The following is a 20,832-nucleotide window of genomic DNA, read 5'->3' as shown; positions in this document are numbered from 1 at the left end:
CTATTTCCCAACATTCCTTTGTCATTTTCAAAGTTTTCTTCAATCATCTATCCAATATTATTAATGATGACTTAGCTGTGTCAAGAACAATAGGAAAAACAAAAGGAAGAAAGAACATAGTTCATGACATAGTTCATGACTACCCATTAGTTGAGGGAAATTCTAAAATAGGAAACAAAATACTAAAATATATATCAATAAAAGAGCATTAAAATAAAATTTGGTCTAGTCATCAACATGAAACGTCATTTATAGAAATTCAAACAGATAATTAAAGTGAATCTCCTCATTCATATCAAAGACATAAGATGGTTGAGAGTTGGAAAAAGTATAGAATTTTTAAGGTAGATTTCTTTTTACCTGAACAGCTTTATATACTCTTTCCCCATAATCTCTCTAATGACCACATTAAAAAATGAAGCCTAAAACTAATCCGAAATCAATGCTAGCAACTGACAGGCCAGAGATGCTGATATGTGCTCACTGAAGGTTGTGGGGGCACAGTAGCATAGCATGACTCATGCTTACAAACGCTAAAGGAGAAGCAGAGTAGAAGGCAGCAGATGCAAAATAGTCAGATTTGCTTGTATTGTGGGCCAGAAATTCAAGGATCTTATGCATCACATTAGAAGCAGAAAAAGCAATGGTTTTTCATTTAAAAATGGATTTTTTTTTTGGACAGGCAGAGTTAAACAGTGAGAGACAGAGAGAAAGGTCTTCCTTCCATTGGTTCACCCCCAAATGGCCCCTATGGCTGGTGTGCTACGCTGATCCGAAGCCAGGAGCCAGGTGCTTCCTCCTGTTCTCCCATGCGGTTGCAGGGCCCAAACACTTGGGCCATCCTCCACTGCCTTCCCGGGTCACAGCAGAGAGCTGGACTGGAAGAGGAGCAACCGGGACAGAATCTGGCGCCCTAACCGGGACTAGAACCCAGGGTACCAGCGCCACAGGTGGAGGTTTAGCCTAGTGAGCCGCAGCACCGGCCAAAATGGATGTTTTCTACAAGGATGACCTTAATTAAAGTACCTGAAGATCTTATTCAAGACTGAAGGTATATGGAGCCAGCGCTGTGGCGCCATAGGCTAAGCTTCTGCCTGCAGCACTGGCTTCTCATATGGGCACTGGTTTGAGTCCCAGGCTGCTCCACTTCTGATGCAGCTTACTGTTGATGTGCCTGGGAAAGTAGCAGATTATGGCCCAAGTACTTGAGCCACTGCACCCACATGGAGACCTGGAGAAAGCTTCTGGCTTTGGATCTGCCCAGCTCCAGCTGTTGTGGCCATTTGGGGAGTGAAACAGCAGATGGAAGACCTCTCTCCCTCTCTCTCCCTCTCTCTTTCTGAAACTTCACCTCTCAAATAAATAAATAAAATCTTCCTTTTTTTTAAACAAAAGACTAAGGGTATATACTATGTGAGCATTTGAGGGTTAGTTAAAAAAATTAAAGAGACCTTTGCATATCAAGGTTGGGGACCATCAAGAGAAACTTGAGAGAGCCACAACAATGATCACAAGCAAATCAAAATAGTGTGGGCGCAGCAATCCATCTGGTAGGACTATATCTTTAAAATCTACTGATCCATTAGAAAATTTATCTCCTCCCTCTCCTACTTTGACTATGGATGCAGAAATACCTTTGCTTAATAAGCTGAGTGTGCACTCCAAAATGCTGTCAATGAAAAAGCTAAGAACCACCTTGCTGCCTTCTCACTACAAAGTCCCTGAAGGGAAAGAGAAAAATATTTAACTTTACACTAGGTTCAGAATTTGATTATTATATGTGGTGGACCATCTGAATTCTTGTTTTTTGTTGTTGTTGTTGTTTTGACAGGCAGAGTGGACAGTGAGAGAGAGACAGAGAGAAAGGTCTTCCTTTTCCATTGGTTCACCCCTCAATGGCCACTGCAGCCGGCGTGCTGATCCGAAGCCAGGAGCCAGGTGTTTCCTCCTGGTCTCCCATGCGGGTGCAGGGCCCAAGCACTTGGGCCATCCTCCACTGCCTTCCCGGGCCAGAGTAGAGAGCTGGACTGGGACTGGAAGAGGAGCAACCGGGACAGAATCCGATGCCCCAACTGGGACTAGAACCTGGGGTGCCGGCACCGCAGGCGGAGGATTAGCCTACTGAGCCGCAGCGCTGGCCCTGAATTCTTGTTGTTTTAAAATAAACACAAGGCTTCTGACACTTTGAGATGTGATGACTTTTGAATATCCCTAGTCTTGACTGTTGAGGAATACTTTTCTTTTTCATACTATTAGTTGAACTCTTTACTTAGTAGGGTTAATCTTAATGTGTATAAAGTTAATTGAAAACGTTGTTTCTTATAGTGTCCATTTCACTTCAACAGGTTTCCCCTTTGGTGCTCAGTTGTCGCCGATCAGGGAAAACAAATGATATTTGTCTCTTTGGGACTGGCTTAATTCACTCAGCATGATGTTTTCCAGATTCCTCCATCTTGTTGCAAATGACTGGGTTTCATTGTTTCTTACTGCTGTATAGTATTCTATGGAGTACATGTCCCATAATTTCTTTATCCAGTCTACTGTTGATGGGCATTTGGGTTGGTTCCAGGTCTTAGCTATTGTGAATTGAGCTGCAATAAACATTAATGTGCAGATGGCTTTTTTATTAGCCAAATTAATTTCCTTTGGGTAAATTCCAAGGAGTGGGATGGCTGGGTTGTATGGTAGGGTTATGTTCAGGTTTCTGAGGAATCTCCAGACTGACTTCCATAGTGGCTTAACCAGTTTGCATTCCCACCAACAGTGGGTTAGTCTCTCTTTTTCCCCACATCCTCTCCAGCATCTATTGTTGGTAGATTTCTGAATGTGAGCCATTCTAACCGGGGTGAGGTGAAACCTCATTGTGGTTTTGATTTGCATTTCTCTGATTGCTAGTGATCTTGAACATTTTTTCATGTGTCTCTTGGCCATTTGGATTTCCTCTTTCGAAAAATGTCTATTGAGGTCCTTGGCCCTCTCTTAAGTGGGTTGTTTGTTCTGATGTTGTGGATTTTCTTGATTTCTTTGTAGATTCTGGTTATCAATCCTTTATCTGTAGTATATTGTGCAAATATTTTTCGCATTCTGTTGATTGCCTTTTCACTTTCCTGACTGTTTCTTTTGAAGTACAGAAACTTCTCAATTTGATGCAATCCCAAATGTTAATTTGTTCTTCACTGCCTGTGCTCCTGGGGTCTTTTCCAAGAAGTCTTTGCCTGTACCTATATCTTGCAGGGTTTCTCCAATGCTCTCTAATAATTTGATGGTTTCGGGTTGTAGATTTAAGTCTTTAACCCACGTTGAGTGAATTTTTGTGTAAGGTGAAAGGTAGAGGTCTTGCTTCAAGCTTCTGCACATGGAAATCCAATTTTCCCAGCACCATTTATTGAATAGGCTGTCGTTATTCCAGGGATTAGTTTTGGATCTTTGATCAAATATAAGTTGGCTGTAGATGTTTGGATTGATTTCTGGTGTTTCTATTCTGTTCCATTGGTCTATCCATCTGTTTCTGTACCAGTACCATGCTGTTTTGATAACAACTGCCCTGTAGTATATCCTGAAATCTGGTATTGTGATGCCTCTGGCTTTGTTTTTGTTGTACAAGATTGCTTTGGCTATTCGAGGTCTTCTGTGTCTCCATATGAATTTCAGCATTATTTTTTCCAGATCTGAGAAGAATGTCTTCGGTATCTTGATTGGTATTGCATTGAATGTATAAGAAACAATGACCTGATCAGTTCTTGTCCTTACTCTAGATGTACAATGTAATACTTTATCCTTTTTAGTATTTGTTGTTGTTGTTGTGGTTCTAGTACTAGTGGTTGAACTCTGTAATTAACACACAATTATTCTTAAATGTTTAAATTTTAACTGAAAAGTGATCCCTGTTAAATTTAAGAGTGGAAAAAGAGAGGGAGATGTACAATTTGGGACATGCACAATCAGACTTGCCCCAAATGATGGAGTTAGAAATGTACCAGGGGATTCCAATACAATCCCATCAAGGTGGCATGTACCAATGCCATCTCACTAGTCCAAGTGATCAATTTCAGTTCACAACCGATGGCTCTGATAGGTCTAAGAATCAAAGGGATCACACAAACAAGACAAGTGTCTGCTAATACTAACTGATAGAATCAAAAAGGGGGAGAAAGATCCAACATGGGAAGTGGGATACACAGCAGACTCATAGAATGGCAGACATCCTAAACAACACTCTGGCGTCAGAATCAGCCCTTAAGGCATGTGGATCTGGCTGAAGAGCCCATGAGAGTATTGTAGGCATGGAAAGCCAAGATACCATGGAAAAGAAAAAAAAAAAAAAAGAAGACGACCTAAATGAAAGATCTCTGGGAGTGAGATCCCAGTGGAAAGAACGGGGCCATCAAAGAAGGAGGTACGTTTCTCTGAAGGGAGTAGAGAACTTCCACTTTGATTATGACCCTATCGGAATAAGATCGAAGTCGGTGAACTCTAAAGGTTTCCATAGCCCTGGCAACTCATGACTAGAGCCTAGGGAGATTACTGATGCCATGAACAGGAGTGTCAAATTGTTAAGTCAGCAACAGGAGTCACTGTGTGCTTACATCCCATGTGGGATCTGTCCTTAATGTGTTGTCTAATGTGCAGTGATGCTATAACTAGTACTGAAACAGTATATTTACACTTTGTGTTTCTACGTGGGTACAAACTGATGTGATCTTTACTAATTATATACTGAATCGATCTTCTGTATATAAAGATAATTGGAAATGAAAAAAAAAACCTGGTGTTAAATTGGAAATGGCATAGAAAATTAATTAATTTTTTTAAAAAAATATTATGTAGGATCTCTGTCTTTAATGTGCTGTACACTCTTATTATAGCTATAACTAGTACTCCAACAGTATTTTTTTTCACTTTGTGTTGCTATATGGGGGCAAACTGTTGAAATCGTTACTTAATATATACTAAACTGATCTTCTGTATATAAAGAGAATTGAAAATGAATCATGATGTGTGGGGAAATTAGTTACACGATGGTGCCCAAAGGAAGTAAGGTGGGCGGAATCCAAAGTTATTTACCACTAAAACTAATTGGCTGCGCAACATCATTGGAGGTAACAAAACTAGTAACAAGTGTATAGACATATGGCTAGTCCTATAGAAATCCCCCCGTAAAATGACCGTTTAAGTGATTGGTTGGTCCTTAGCCCTGCCCCAATGACTCTGCAGTTTTGTGCTATAAAAGGCTCTGTTTTGCACGAAGTAAATGAGTCCTTGCTAGACTTGGCTCCCCACTGCGTCTGACTGTCTCCGGGATCAGGAGGCTGGGGAATGGGCGAGAGGCACACTTACCTTTCCTCGGACCCAGTCCATCCTTGTACGGTGGACTAAGACCCAGCAATGATGTGATTGGAAGGGGAGAGGGAGCGGGAAAGGGGAGGGTTGCAGGTGGGAGGGAAGTTTTGGGAGGGGGAAGCCATTGTAACACATAAGCTGTACTTTGGAAATTTATATTCATTAAATAAAAGTTTAATTTAAAAAAAAGTTAATTGAAAACAGATTTTAGTAAAAAATAAGAATGGGAATAGGAGAGGGAAGAGGAAGAAGGGTGGAAGTGAAGGTAGGAGGGAGGGTAGGTTGGAGGAGAATCACTAAATTCCTAAATCTAATGTGTGTATACATTAAATTTCTAAAAATAATAAAATATGTGTGGAACTTATTAATGTGTCCAAACTGGGTCTCCAATTGTGTAAATGTATTCCACTTATAATGTACAGCACATGCATCAACGTTACATGCATCAGTGACTTCTATGTCCTACTTTAAAGGGTAAATCTAGAGACATTACTGTGATATTTGGTGTGCATGGAATCATTAGCTCTGATATTATTGATGTCATGTCATTTAATGATAGGAAGAGCTGTGGATAATATATATTTCCATAGTGTTGCGTAACCACCCGTATGTCATGCTTTCATAACCTAGATTAAGTAAATAACATAAAAAACAAGGGCAGTAAACAGAAGAATCTTTTGGCTGGGTGAGCACTTCAGCACTTTGCAGTCATTGTTTAGTAATGGTTCTTTATTCCCATTAGTGATCTCAAGAGGTAGAGAAATGAGGATGTCAGCAGGAGGGGGGGCACTGTTAACTAAGCATAACAGGAAGCAAGCAGGGTGCAAAGCAGAAGACAGGGAAATCTAGTATTGCTGCAAGCCAGGTAGTACCTTATGCAAACAGCTTCTCCAAGGATCCTTAAAAGACAATAGCAAGACTCAGAACCAGTATCCTTAAAGCAGTTAAGTATTTGATGTTAAGGTCCATTCTTTAGAGTCCAACAAAAATTTGATAACTTAGAAGTCACTTGTAGTCTTTCCTGGTAATAAAGTTATCCCTGAAAACGTAAACACATACACATGCATACACACATGCACACTGTAAAAACATGTACTAATTATTTTCTCCTTTATTAACATATTCTGTGAAAAGCCTATATGTTGATCACCACGTTTGGACTCAGTCAAGCATACTACCAAGGCCACCTCGGAAAATGACCTGAAGTCCCAAAGTATCATATCCTACTAAGTCAATAGTTTTTTATTTGTTTTATCAAGATCAACCCCAATGTAATAGATGTCTGGTTAAGTAAATTTGGCTGATGTTATTACTCTTGGTATTCGACCCAGGACAAAGGGCCTCTGGTCTCTATATTTTAGCTTTCTTGTACTCAGTTCCAAAATAGCTTCAAATAGAGACAAAAGCAAATTTGGTTGATTTGGTTTATTTGTTTGCCTCTACATCAATTTCTCTCACCAAGAAAATAGTGAACTCTGATTTTATAGACCTGAGTTATCCAACGCTCATTCTGTTTGTGCTGGTTGTGAAGGGCTGGGAGTTTGGTCTCCACTAATTAACACACATGAAATAATCTGGGTTATTTTAGTGTAGGAGATGTGGTATTCATACGAAAAATATGTTTCCTCCAGCTTCAGATATATTCCAAACCCATGTGTCCCACTCTTTATTCCCATTTCTTGAGAAGAACAAAGAGATAGTGCTGAGGTTGAATTCATGTTCCAAGTCTGTACAACTATTTTACACTGCAAAATTCACAACACAAATGGTTATTCAGTAATTTATATAATAATTAGATAAGAAAGTTGGTATTCCTCTTTGAACTTTAAGAATAACAGACTAATATTTCTAGCTTCTTCATCACTCTTCAGAAATTCGTAACTATACTCAGTATCCAAGTTCCTACATATATTCTTTTTAAGCCAATGTGGTTAAATCTCTACCTCAGTCATGAAATATTTTTAGGAGACTGTATTTGCTTTATAGAGCTGTTGTAACAAAATGCCACAAATTTGTTGTAAAATTTGTTGCAAAATTTATTGCCTCACAATTCTGTAAGCTACAGAACAAAATCAAGGTGTTTATTCTGGCTGTGACAGAGAAACTCCTAGCCTTGGTAACCTCTTCCTCTCTGTATGTTGTCATCCCTCTGTGTGTCCAAATTTCCACTTTGGATAAAGATAGCTGTCATATTGGATTAGGGTCCACCCTCATGTTTTCCTATTAACTTGACTGTCTCTGTAAAGACACTAATTCTAAAAAAGGTCATATTTTGAGGGTCTAGGGGACTATATAAGAATTTTGTAGGAGGGGGACCACAATTTAACCCATCACAAATGGTTTCCTTTTCCTTATTATTTTCTCTATACTATAGTTTAAATTAGAAAAAAAAACTGAATTCAAATTTTCAAAATATTACAACCATTTTTAGTCTTCTGAGACTAAAATACATAAAAATACATAAAATACATAAAAATAACAATTTAAATAATGTATACTGAGAAATATTTAATACTACAAGGAACACGTAATTAAACTTTTCTTATCTTAAAAGGTTTGTGGAATTCTGTTAGCAAATTGTATTCAAGTATACTTACTAATATATTTTTCCTATTAACAATTAAAAGAGGACAGTGAAATATTATCTTTCTTTGGACATGCATCTGTTCTATAAAATATGCATACAGTATAATTTTTATTTTTTCAAAATTTTTCTTTTGAAACAGAGAAAACTGTACATATTTACTGTATACAACATATTTTGAAGTACAGAATATACATTGTGGAATGACTAGATCTAAATAATTAACATACAATACCTACAATGTTATCATTTCTTTATGAAAACACTTTCCATTTACTCATTTCACATTTTTGCAAAACACAATATATTTTTAATTATAGTCACCATGTTGTACACTACCCCTCCTGAACTTAGTATTTTAAAGTAATGGCATATTGTATTCCTTGACCAAAATCTTCCCAATAAATAGGCACTTAACCTCCTGACCCTGGTAATCATCATTCTTCTCCATATTTCTATAGGATCAACATTTTGTTTGTTAACTACTCAAGCAAACTTCTTTTTTAGTTATTTATTTTATTTGAGAGGGAAAGAGAAGTACAGATAGAAGAAAGAGGGGGAGAAAGAGAGAGAGAGAGAAGATGGATTGATTGATTTCCCATCTATTGGTTCATCCCCCAAATTCGCACAACAGCCAGGGCTAGACCAAGACAAATCCAGCAGCCAGGAACTCAGTATGGGTGGCAGGAATTCAAGTACTTGAGCTGTCAACTCTCAGGATGTATGCTAACAGGAAGCTGGAAGTGGAACTGGGATATGAATCTAAGTATTCTCACATGAAATTTGGGTATCCCAAGTGACATCTTAAACACTGTACCAAATACCTACCTCAGTACAATCCTTTTTAATAACATGCTGAAAAAAATTCAAAACTGAACAAAATACATTTTCCAATATTGCCTATGTGTACTTAGACATTTTTTTTTAAAAAGAAGTAGTTACTATGATTTTTAAATGAACACAGTATAAATACTGTGGTTGAAAATAATTAATGGTCAAATGGGCACTGTAACAGTCCATCATTACCTGTTAGATTTAAGATGTAAACATGATTTTTAAAATTTAATTCATTAGTTTTTAAATTTTTGATGGGCATAAAAAATTGTTCATGTTTTGGGGTACCATGTGGTATTTCCATATGTATACATCTTTATGACCTCCTAACATTGCTGGCCTACCCAGACTGTGAAGATATAATTATATAGTTGACCCCTATTGGAACATCAGGTATATCTAATAATTTTCCAAACTTAATTTTTGCTCATTAACCAGTATTTTAAAAACTGGGTAATCTATTGCTTTAATTTTATTATTAATTTCAGAACTATCCTTTGAAGCTTTCACCTTCACTTGCCTAGCACTTTATAGAGTTTTAATTAGCAGTTTAATACATAAATCATTTTAAGATCTCATAAAATTTAAAAAAATCTACAAATTAACAATTGCCTAATATTGCATGACATATGCAGTAATAAAAATCACATTAATTCATTCAAGTGACTTCAGAATGAAGTTAAAAATGTTCTCTCATTTCAAAAAATAGAATTTGGGAGTCGTTTTAGTGCAGCAGGTTAAGCGTCACTTGAGATGCTCAATCCCATATACAAGTACTGTTTGGAGTTCCAGCTACTTTGCTTCCAATCTAGCTTCCTGCTAACATGCCTGGGTCCTGCCACTCAACAGGGGAGACATAGATAAAAAGGCTCTAGGCTCCCGGATTCATCCATGCCCAGCCCCAGCTGTTGCAGCTATTTGGGGAGTAACACAACAGGTAAAATATGAAAGATTTCTCTAACTCTCAATCTGTCTCTGCCTCTATACCTGTCAAATATATAAATCTAAAAATATTAAAATCTGATTTTGATAATGTTATCATAAAAATTACTGAACAGCTTAAAAATCAATACTCTTTTCCTTTAAAAAGATTTTGATAATAATAGCTTAAAAAGCAGTAATTTCAAAGTCAAAATATCCAAGCCTCATGACATTACCTTGTACTTTAGCAAAGAAATTAAAATTGAGGATCTAAGTTATTTAAAAGCTAGGATATACCACATTTTCTTCTTTATTCATGAACAAGGAGCCATGTGAAAATGAATCATTACTTAATTATTTTCCATTGATTATGCAAAAGTTCTCTAAATCTTAGGGAAGAATATCACCATTCTTTTTTTTTAATTTTTATTTGACAGGTAGAGTTATAGACAGTGAGAGAGAGAGACAGGGAAAAAGGTCTTCCTTCCATTGCTTCACTCCCCAAATGGCCAGTATGGCCAGTGCTGCGCCAATCTGAAGCCAGGAGCCAGGTGCTTCCTCCTGGTCTCCCACGCAGGTGCAAGGGCCCAAACACTTGGGCCATCCTCCACTGTACTCCTGGGCCAGCAGAGAGCTGGACTGGAAGAGGAGCAACCGGGACTAGAACCCGGTGCCCATATGGGATGCCAGTGCCGCAGGCAGAGAATTAGACAAGTGAGCCGTGGCGCTGGCCCCAATATCACCATTCTTAACCTTAAGAATATTAAGTGCAAGCAATCCTGATTTTGAGTTAGATAAAAGCAGATGAAGATTCCATAAGAAGCTGTACAGACACAGAGACTAGACTCACCAATGTCCCTTTCTGATACTGCACACTCACCTGCAGTTACAGAAACCATGATTAAATACATGAGACACATTAAATGACTTTCAAGAAGTTGGTGAAACATCCTCCGTTCTTAACAAGTTTGTTTCCATGTTGGCACAGATTTTAAGTTGCATTACAGTTACATTTTCCCTAGATGTTTAGGAAACAATCCTTTGTTTTGCTTCTATGAAAAAATATGATAGAACCCATCTTTGTAATTCAGGACACATACAACCACACTTCAAAAATTTCAGAGAAGAAAGTCCAGTGTTTAAGGTTATAAAGTCTTTCCTAATTGACTGAAGAAATTTCAAATAGATACTCTACTCAAAAATTTAAATAATCATTACAGAAACATGATTTATTGCTTGGCAAAGATAGTTTGTAACATGAGAAGTTTGAGTGACATCATTTCATGAAAGAAACTTTATTTTTTACTTAAAAATTTTAAATAAATTCATCAATCTAACGAAGCCACATTATTTCCTACAATATATTTTTCTCTAACTGAAGATACAAAACTACAGGGGAGGAATATCAATAAACAGGCAACAGGTGAGATATAGATCCCAAAATGTAAACTGCCCATCAGAATAAAGTTTCTGTGTAAATCAGTGGTTGACAATATGATATTTTTTAATGAATTGTATATGCTCCAATGCCTTCTGGATTCATGGGTAAGAAGAATTCTGTCTGTTCACATGTTAAAAATGCTTGCTAAACAAAGGAAACCACAGAATTCAAATTTCCTTCTTTGTTCTCTATAGATTTTAGTAACACAGTAATGAAACAGCTCTCCCAAATTAAATCATTGATCTAGGTGTACACTAAAGTATACATCTTTAAGTGACTTTGTAGTGTTTTTATTGTTTGTGTTCAGTATGTACAATATGTAAGCAACATAAAATCTAATTCAATAGTAATTTATTAAAATGATAGATACATAGAAATAAAACCCACCTTTGGCAATGGAGAATCATCAATAATTTTAAAGTAATGTGAAAATAATGAAGTTTTGTGTGTATTTATAGACAATATGGCAAAAAAAAATCCTAAGCCAAAATATTTAAATATTCTTAAGAGACTGAAGAAGATTTGAAAGTAACATTTTGAGTAAAATGCTATGATCTGAACAACTGGTGATGTCAGTTTAAGTTTTAACCTCCTCTGAGTTGGATATATTAAAATATCTGATTGTAATCACATTTCCAAATACATACTTTCTTCATTCTCAAATACCTTGAACACTTAACTCTGCGTTTTATCCTGGATGATGTTAAATCCTTTTTTTTTTTTCACTTAGCCTACCCTAAGTGTCTAAAATAAATAATATAATACCATATAAAAGTTGATGCACAGCTTCAAAATTGTATATAGTACTTACCCATCCAAGAAGGATGTAACAGCAGCTGAGAAACTGTCAGGGAGAAAAATGCCAGAAGGATTAATAAATCATATTGCTATAACTTGATGATGAGAATTAAAATAGCTATATAAAGCTGGGTTGCACATAGTCAGCTGATTTAACTTCTTTTAGCCTTGGTAGTAAAGCAGTGTTTATTGATCTTTCACATGCATCAGTAAATAGCTGCCACACTTGGAATATTTAGGCATCACTTAAAGACTTGATTGGCTTGGGTACAGAAAATTTTCTCTGATCTACCATCAGTTATCAAAGATCTTAAATACAACCATACAGGACTGAAGATGCAAAGGAGAGTCAGAAGCCAAAGGAAGACAGTAATAGTGAGAAAAGTTGAGATAATGATCAGGAAATAGAGTACATACATTTAATAACATAAGAACTTTTAAAATAAATCAATGAAACAGAAAATTCCATGTACTTTATGAGAAAAGGTGCCTATTAAAGTACGTAAATAAAACCTAAGGAAGTAATATCTAAAACAAGGGCTATGGAATCCTTCATAAAACTTTTTAACTTTTTAAACTATTTTTATTACTATAAATCAGTGTTCTCACTGTATTTTCCCCCTTATGCATGAAAAGATGGATGCTGTTATTCACTGCCATGATGTGTAACTCCATATAAAAATAATGATATCATCACCAGGGGAAAGAACAGACCCAAACCTCAGTTAATTGTCAGTACCCATACAATTAACTGAAGAAGCTCTTGGGAAGGACAATAACTTAGTTTTTTGGTATACTACCATTAAATTTTTATTTATTTACTTTCATTTTACCTAAAATCAGAAAGAGAAAAGAGGACACAGAGACAAAGAGAAATATCTTCTACCCATTTGTTCACTCCCCAAATGAACCCCGCAGCTCTCAGTTTTGGCCAGTCCAAAGCAAGAGCCTAGAATTCAATCTGGATCACCTGTGTAGGTGGCAGGACACAAAATACATAACCCTCAACTGCTACCTGCTAGGGTGCATATGATGTACTGCATTTAGGTTAATGATTTAATAATGCTTAAACAATCAAGATACTTTATTGGGGCCGGCACTGTAGAGTAGCAGGCAAAGCCGTTGCCTGCACTGCTGCCATCCCATATGGGCGCTGGTTCGAGACTGGCTGGTCTACTTCTGAGCCAGCTTTCTGCTATGGCCTGGGATGGCAGTAGAAGATGGCCCAAGTCCTTGGCCCCTGCACCCATGGGGGAGACCTAGAAGAAGCTACTGGCTCCTGGCTCCTGGCTTCGGATCTGCGCAGCTCTGACCATTGCAGCCATCTGGGGAGTGAACCAGAGGATGGAAGGCCTCTCTACCTTTCTCTCCGCTTCTCTGCCTCTCCTTCTCTCTCTGTGTAACTGTGACTTTCAAGTAAAATAAATAAATCTTTAAAAATAAGATACCTTTTTGAAAAATTTCATGAAAGTAAAAGTTAACTTTTAATTTAATTAACTTTTAATCATATTATGAATTCACAGTAATGCAGAAAAGGCTTATGAGGAATTAAATATAAATAACATAGATGAGAAAATTTTTGAATACTAGTTCAATAAAATGAATCCATCTTGTATTACAAATATTAACAACCTTATTCATGAATATATATGTATATTTTAAAACATAGTTAAGAAGAAAGAAAATTAATATTACTTCTAATTCTTCCTCCTAGACTTAGTCTTATTACAAAAAAGTTAACTAATCAAAATAAAATTACATATAAAGATACAAGGAATTCATATTTGCTGTAATCTTACACAACAAATGACTGCTATTGCTATTACCACATACAACACTAAATATTTTATGTATTTTAATTTTCTTGAACATGCAAATATATGTATGCATATTGTTAGATGATTATGAAAAAACTCTTCTACAAATATCCTTAGCACTGTGTCATTTTATATTATTCAAAGATATCCTTTATTTAATGATTCATACTTGTAGCAAAATAGAATTATTAATATATACTGAATGTTGGTTTTTGTTAATAATTCTCCATTTAAGAAAAACTGTTAATTACTAAGTAAGTTTTTATAATTAAAAGAAAATAAGACTAAACTTGTTTTGCAAGAAAACAAGGGGAAACCTTAAAGAACAATTATTTTATTTTAGGTATAATTTGCAATGATAGATGTTATCACTAAGAAAATAAAATTATGTAACTAAAGAAATCAAACACTCAGCAGAGGCAGACCTGAAAGGCTTGGTTCTAAATATTAAAGAGTTAAAAGGAAACTATTTGGAGATTCACTCTGAATGTTAAGAACTACTATAATTTGTTTGCAAATATCAAGAGTATGGTCATTTGAAACAGACCATCTGATGTAATTCAATTTCTATTTCAACTGTTTTTCTCAAATTTATTACATATATATATATATATATACATAAAGAAAAAAATTACTTCAAAATTATGTTAGAGGATTCAATCAAATGGCTCTGAAGCGTACTTAATCCTATAATAAATCATTGAAAAAATGTTATACATCACTTCTCTCTATCTAGCACCCATGATATCATTCTTCAGAATGGGCATCGATCCTTCGAATTTGACATATTCACCTTACACAAACTTCAATATCTGTTGTGCTATTGTTCCTAACAGCACCTTTAGAAAAGACATACATTATGCTGTTCAACTAAAATTTGTAAAAATAAACTACCTCCCAATTTTTGTAAGATTAATTATGATATAGCTTATTTGTTAAATCTTGGGCGATTGGAAAATAAATCACATGTGCAGTAAATATACTTTGAACCACAAGCACTACAAGTTGACATTACAGAGTGGATTTTTCATCTTGACAGCTTATCTTAGAAGCCAAGGAGCCCCAGATTTTCATTTTAGAAAACTGGAATAAATCTGGTCAAGTATTAAGAATAAAATAATGCATTGGTTTAATGCTACAAAAGAAATCAACCTGTGGGTCAGATTTCCTATGAGGTTTAATCCAGCTGTAACACTGCAGTTTGAAAGCATTAACCAAAAATGTTAGCTATAATATTGCTTTTTATCAAAAACCAGAAAAACAAAAAGGAAATTACTTATTAAACAACTGCATCTTCAGTTTGTTCTAAAAGTAGAAAGAAAAAAAAAAACAGTAAGCACAGGGAGAATCTCACAGTTTTTTCAGAGCACAGATGAAAAACACATTTTTCAGTTATTTGCTTAATAGTGAATATTTCTGCCAATAAAATCTGACTACTGTAATGTAAAGTCATTCTGCTAAAGTGATGGAAGGATGAAAGGATTCAATCCAAACACAACCTAAAATATTTAGTTCCAGGAATAGTGTAACCATGCACATACACGATATGTATCTCAAAAAGGCAAGGTAAGATGGACAAATTTTTTTTTTTACCATAAGTGCATATGTCAGAGGAAGAGTTAAGGACCTCTTGCTGTTACAGAATACTCTATTTAATTAGCGACAAACTTTCGATGAAATACTGCTGTGCTTTTGGAGTATAAATTAGGTCCTGTATGTGCTATGGTTAGAAATTGTCATAGAAATATTGAGTTAAACAACATATTCAAGAAAATATCAGAATGGTAAAGGAAGATGTCAAATTAGGGATTAGGAGCATGATCTCTTCTTATTAAAAAGTATTTCATTACACATCTAATATTTATTTAATTTTTAAAGATTTATTTATTTGAAAGAGCTGCAGAGAGAGGTAGAGACAGAGAGAGAGGTCTTTCATCCGCTGGTTCACTCCCCAGATGGCCACAATGACTGGAGCTGCACCAATCTGAAGCCAGCAGCCAGGAGCTTTCTCCAGGTCTCCCATGTGGGTGCAGGGGCCCAAACACTTGGGCCATCTTCTACTGCTATCCCAGGCCACAGCAGAGAGCTGGATTGAAAGAGGAGCAGCCGGGTCTAGAACCGGCACCCAATGGGACACTGGCGCTTAATGCCAGGGCTTTAACCCGCTGCTGCACAGTGCCAGCCCCACACATCTAATATTTAATAAACTATTATTAAATAATAGACATTATGTTTATTCTTCAGATGATGCTCATCTTGTTAAGTAATAAACTTCACAGTAATTCTATAGTTATCATTAATGACACTCTAGTTGTGGGAAAACCAGAGAGACTTAGCAATTTACTTTTAGACAACTAGCTAATGAATCATAGGAGTTAGAAGTTACCTAAGATTACCTATCTCTAGTGGCAGTTCTTTTGATCCTTGTGTAGATGGTCAAATAACCCATTTGTATATCACGTTTAAAGTTTTTAAAAGAATTTTCATGCTTGTGATCTGGTTTAGCCCTTAGAGTCATTATCATCAGTCTCGGGGGTGGTAGCTCTTTACAACAGGAACACTAAAAAGACCCCAGAGTTAAAGAAATGATCAGCAAAGCCTCCCTTTCAATTCCATCCTTCTTGCCTTTTGCCCAGTCCAACTTGTCATACCACCTAAGATAGCACCTAAATAATCTTCCTTTATGCAAATCTTGATCTCATGGTCTGTTTCAGGGACTGTGACCTAAAACAGTAGTTTCTGATATCAAGGCATTCTCTTGAGTCTTTTGTCACATCTTCTTGGTCTCTTCAAAATTACATTGTGTTTTTCTTATTTTTTCAGGGCAAGCATTTATTCAGGCATCTATGAAGTGTCTTTACCACTGTTCTATTCTGGCTCTTATTTCTGAAGGCCCCAGTCTTTGGTCCCTTGTTTTGCATTATGATTTTTCCATTAAAAACATATATGTTTAAAGTTTTATTTGTCAGATTATTGGTGGAACATTCTGAGACATTCTCTCTTCCAGAGAGAATGTAAAATGATTTCTGCCAGATGCCTTGGGGCAATACTGACCTGTAAGCCCTCTAAACTGTAGAAGCACATTGAGGTTTTTCATATCATATACATTGTGTAAACTTAGGCTACAACTCAACATAAAGGCTAACTTTTAACTAGATGGATTTTTTTTTCTCCTTCATTTAGCACTAGGAACCTCAGTAGTACAAATTCATTTCCATTTTACACTTCCATTGAGGGCATAAATAATTGGATAGACCCAGTTTTATGAAAGAATCATATTCTTTTAGACTTCTTGATTTAAGCCACTATTGAACTTTTCTCCTTGTTCCCTATGATCTACAAGCCTAAGAAAATGAAAGCTAAGTTCACTAGAATTTTCAATTTGTTCATAGAACACAGAGAACTGTTTAGCAATCCAGGATACAAGACATGTGTATGTATTCTTTTAGGATTCCCCTACTAGCACAGTGATATGGGAGAAAAAGTGTAGAGGTATCTCTTTGCAGCTAAGGAGGGAGAAGACACAGGCTGTCCCTGCAAGTATCCTGAGGTCCTTTAGCTAACAAGGGAATTCAACAGACTTTTCTTCTGCCTGAGACAAAAACTCTTGGCTGAAAGAAAGAAAGCAGGCAGATGTTGAAGGCTTTGTGGTCATGATTGGAGGAAATTATAACAAAGATCAGTGTAGAATATATATGTCAAGAAACCTAGCGGGAACACTGAAATGTTAACATATGCCAGTGTGGTGAGGATATGCAACATGAACAACAGATGCCAGAAAAGGACAAAGGAGGCTGAAGTGCAGACGCATTGCCATCTGATATCGCTGTATGACATAAACTTTCCTGAAACTGGTTCAAAAAGAAAGCAATGAGGGGAGGGGCATTTTTATTTTACTGAACTAAGACCTTAAGTTCCTGCAAATACTTTTGAAATGGCTGAATTTACTTATTATAATTGATTCAGTTAACTTTTTCTGCTTTCAAGAAAAATTGAAACCCAGATACCAATTCTGATTATGAAAACAAATAAAATTAAAATAGAGTTACAAATCGTGTGAACTTGGTATTTAGAGGGTGAGAATAGGTCTCTACAAAACTTAGATTAAGAAGTTACAGTCTTTCACAAAGTAGAGTGTAAAATACCACTGAGAACTAAAGTAGGATGGGAACATGTTGAATTCAGCAACCAGTTATTAATTGTGGACACTGGAAGCAGAACCTAGAGTGGCAAAAGTGGAAAAGTAGAAAAGTTACAGATATCCAGGTGAAAAGAAAAGATATTAACATTCTCTTGAAAAGTTGGTTGTGAATAAAACTAGGGAAATAAAAGACAGAAATAAATAGCAGTGAAAAGGGGATATCAGATCAAGACAAGGCTTGCTTTGCTTTATTTATTGTGAAGTATATTAGGCCATGTTTGAATGAACAGAGAGTGAGTTACAAAGAGGCTGAGGATTCAGAAAAGACAAGAGTGTGAAAGGCAAAGAGAATGAAAGAGTATGGCTAAAGGGGCTGCATTTGCATTGAAGTAGTTTTTCCTTCATGTGCAAACTATCTGTGTCCTTAACCCCGAGAAATACATGTGGTGAAATCCTAACTCCCTATGTGGTAGCATTAGGAACAGGACTTTAGAAGGTAATCAGTCCATGGGAGTTGAGTGCTTGTGAATGGGATTAGTTTCCTGATATAAAGAAATCCCAAAAGCTTGTTCCGTCTCTCTGCTCTGCACTGTGTGAGCATACAAGCAGATGACAACCATCTGAAATTAGGAAGAATGTCCTAACAAGACCCCAGAAATCCCAGCTCCTTGATTACAGACTTTCCAGGCACCAGAATGCTGAAAATTAAATATTTGGTGTTTAAGCCACTCAGTCTACTCTGGTAGAGCAGCCTGAACTAATACAGAGAAGTAGTATATCAGTTCTTAGAAATGGAAGCACAAAGATTAAATCTATTTTCCTTTGTTAGGAAGTTAAACCATCTACTCAGATTGGTAGAAAGATGTAGTTAAAGAAGTAAGTAAAGCAGAGAAAATGTGAATTCACTGTATAATATGACAGAGTAAACTTGCTGAAGCATTATCGTGCATTGTGGAAAGGCCACCTGAATTAGTGACCATAAAATTATTGAGACTCCACTTTTTTGTTCAACTCTTAGCTGCTGTGGTATAGCATATAGTGGAGTTTGTTCAGAATTTCAGTCTTTGTTAGAGACTATGAGATTAGAAATAAGGGATTCAGGAATATTTTTGAAGGAGTAATAATTAACATCATGCAAGGAATAGAGGCTGGGTATAGAGGAAGAATGTGAAAGTAGAAGAGAGCTGATCAGGAGTAAGACAGTGTTCAATGAGTTGGACACCTCCATGTAGAAGTTGCTTTTGATGAGGGTAGCTGTTGGTGTGGTCAGATTATGGAACCATCAATGATTTTAAACAACTAGAATATTTGTAATTATCTATCCCCAGAAAAGAAAGGTGAAGGAGGACACAGAACCATATAGGTTCTTTTTTTTTTTTTCCCTAATTTGTTCAGTTTTAATATGTAGTAAAAAGAGAGAGAGCAGAGATAACATTGGGAGCAGCAACAATAAAAAAGGGAGAATCCTAATCATGAAGAGCCAATGACATATGTTTATATATAAATTTAAGGTTTTTTTTTTTTTTTTTTTTTTTTTTTTTTTTTTGCCACAGTGGCTTGGCTTTCCATGCCTACAATACTCTCATGGGCTCTTCTGCCAGATCCGAATGCATTAAGGGCTGATTCTGAGGCCAGAGTGCTGTTTAGGACATCTGCATTTCTATGAGTCTGCTGTGTATCCCACGTCCCATGTTGGATTGTTCTCTCCTTTTTAATTCTATCAGGTAGTATTAGCAGACACTAGTCTTATTTATGTGATCCCTTTGACTCTTAATCCTATCATTATGATCAATTATGAACTGAAACTGATCATTTTGACTAGTGAGATGGCATTGGTACATGCCACCTTGATGGGATTGAAATGGAATCCCCAGGCATGTTTCTAATGCTACTGTTTGGGGCAAGTTCGATTGAGCATGTGCCAAACTGTACATCTCCTCCCTCTCTTACTCCCACTATATTTAACAGGGATCACTTTTCAGTTAAAAAAAGACCTAAATGAAAGATCTCTGTAAGTGAGATCCCAGCAGAAAAAATAGGCCATCAAAGAAGGAGGTACCTTTCTCTGAAGGGAGGGGAGAACTTCCACTTTGACTATGACCCTGTCTAAATAAGATCAGAGTTGGTGAACTCAAAAGGCTGCCATTGCCTTGGCAACTCATGACAAGAGCCTCAGGTGATTACTGATGTCATAAACAAGAGTGTCAATTGTTAAATCAACAACAGGAGTCACTGTGCACTTACTCCCCATGTAAGATCTCTGTCCTTAATGTGTTGTACTATGTGATTTAATGGTATAACTAGTACTCAAACAGTACTTTACATTTTGTGTTTCTGTGTGGGTGCAAACTGTTGAAATCTTTACTTAATATATACTAAATTGATCTTCTGTATATAAATATAATTGAAAATGTATCTTTATGTGAATGGGATGGGAGAGGGAGTGGGATATGGGAGGGTTGCAGGTGGGAGGGAAGTTATGGGGGGAAAAGCCACTGTAATTCAAAAGCTGTACTTTTAAAATTTATATTTATTAAATAAAAGTTAAAAATATATATAATATATATAATTTTAAGATAAATGGAAACTTTTGCGAATGGAGAAAAATGTCTCCATTTTGGAATGTACTGCTTTGTAAGGAGCTAGACAGAAAATATTCATGGACATTGGATGAGTAATATATTGTGAAAAGCTTTAAAATATAAAAGATTAGGTTGTATCATCTCTAAAACCTCTTCCTACTCCAGTGTCTTTTCTGAAACAGAAATCTGATGTTCAGTGCATTTTTTTTTCATTTTTAATCTTCTCATCTCCTTAAAATGGATAATAAAGATTTCTAATTCAGCTATGTTCCACTGTAAAAACCCTATGTTAAAACTGAGACAAAAGCATTTTGTGAACAAAGTTAAATAGTATAAACTTAAATGTAAAACAAAGTTTTGCAAATGTTGTCCCC

The 20,832-nt window shown here is 36.1% G+C and overlaps 1 protein-coding gene across 1 annotated transcript in view; it reads right to left on the bottom strand.

Annotated features, from left to right (window-relative positions):
* MGAT4C (MGAT4 family member C) overlaps window positions 1-10,560 on the bottom strand; it is a 685,880-nt gene extending 675,320 nt beyond the window's left edge. Inside the window, exon 1 of the mRNA XM_062202448.1 lies at window positions 10,530-10,560. The gene's annotated coding sequence lies outside the window, so the exon portion shown is untranslated. The remainder of the gene's footprint in view (window positions 1-10,529) is intronic.
* Window positions 10,561-20,832: the final 10,272 nt, after the last annotated feature.

This window comes from Lepus europaeus, chromosome 10 (assembly GCF_033115175.1).
Source record: "Lepus europaeus isolate LE1 chromosome 10, mLepTim1.pri, whole genome shotgun sequence".
In the NCBI taxonomy this organism is placed as follows: domain Eukaryota; kingdom Metazoa; phylum Chordata; class Mammalia; order Lagomorpha; family Leporidae; genus Lepus; species Lepus europaeus.
This window is presented reverse-complemented; position numbering and strand designations above follow the sequence as displayed.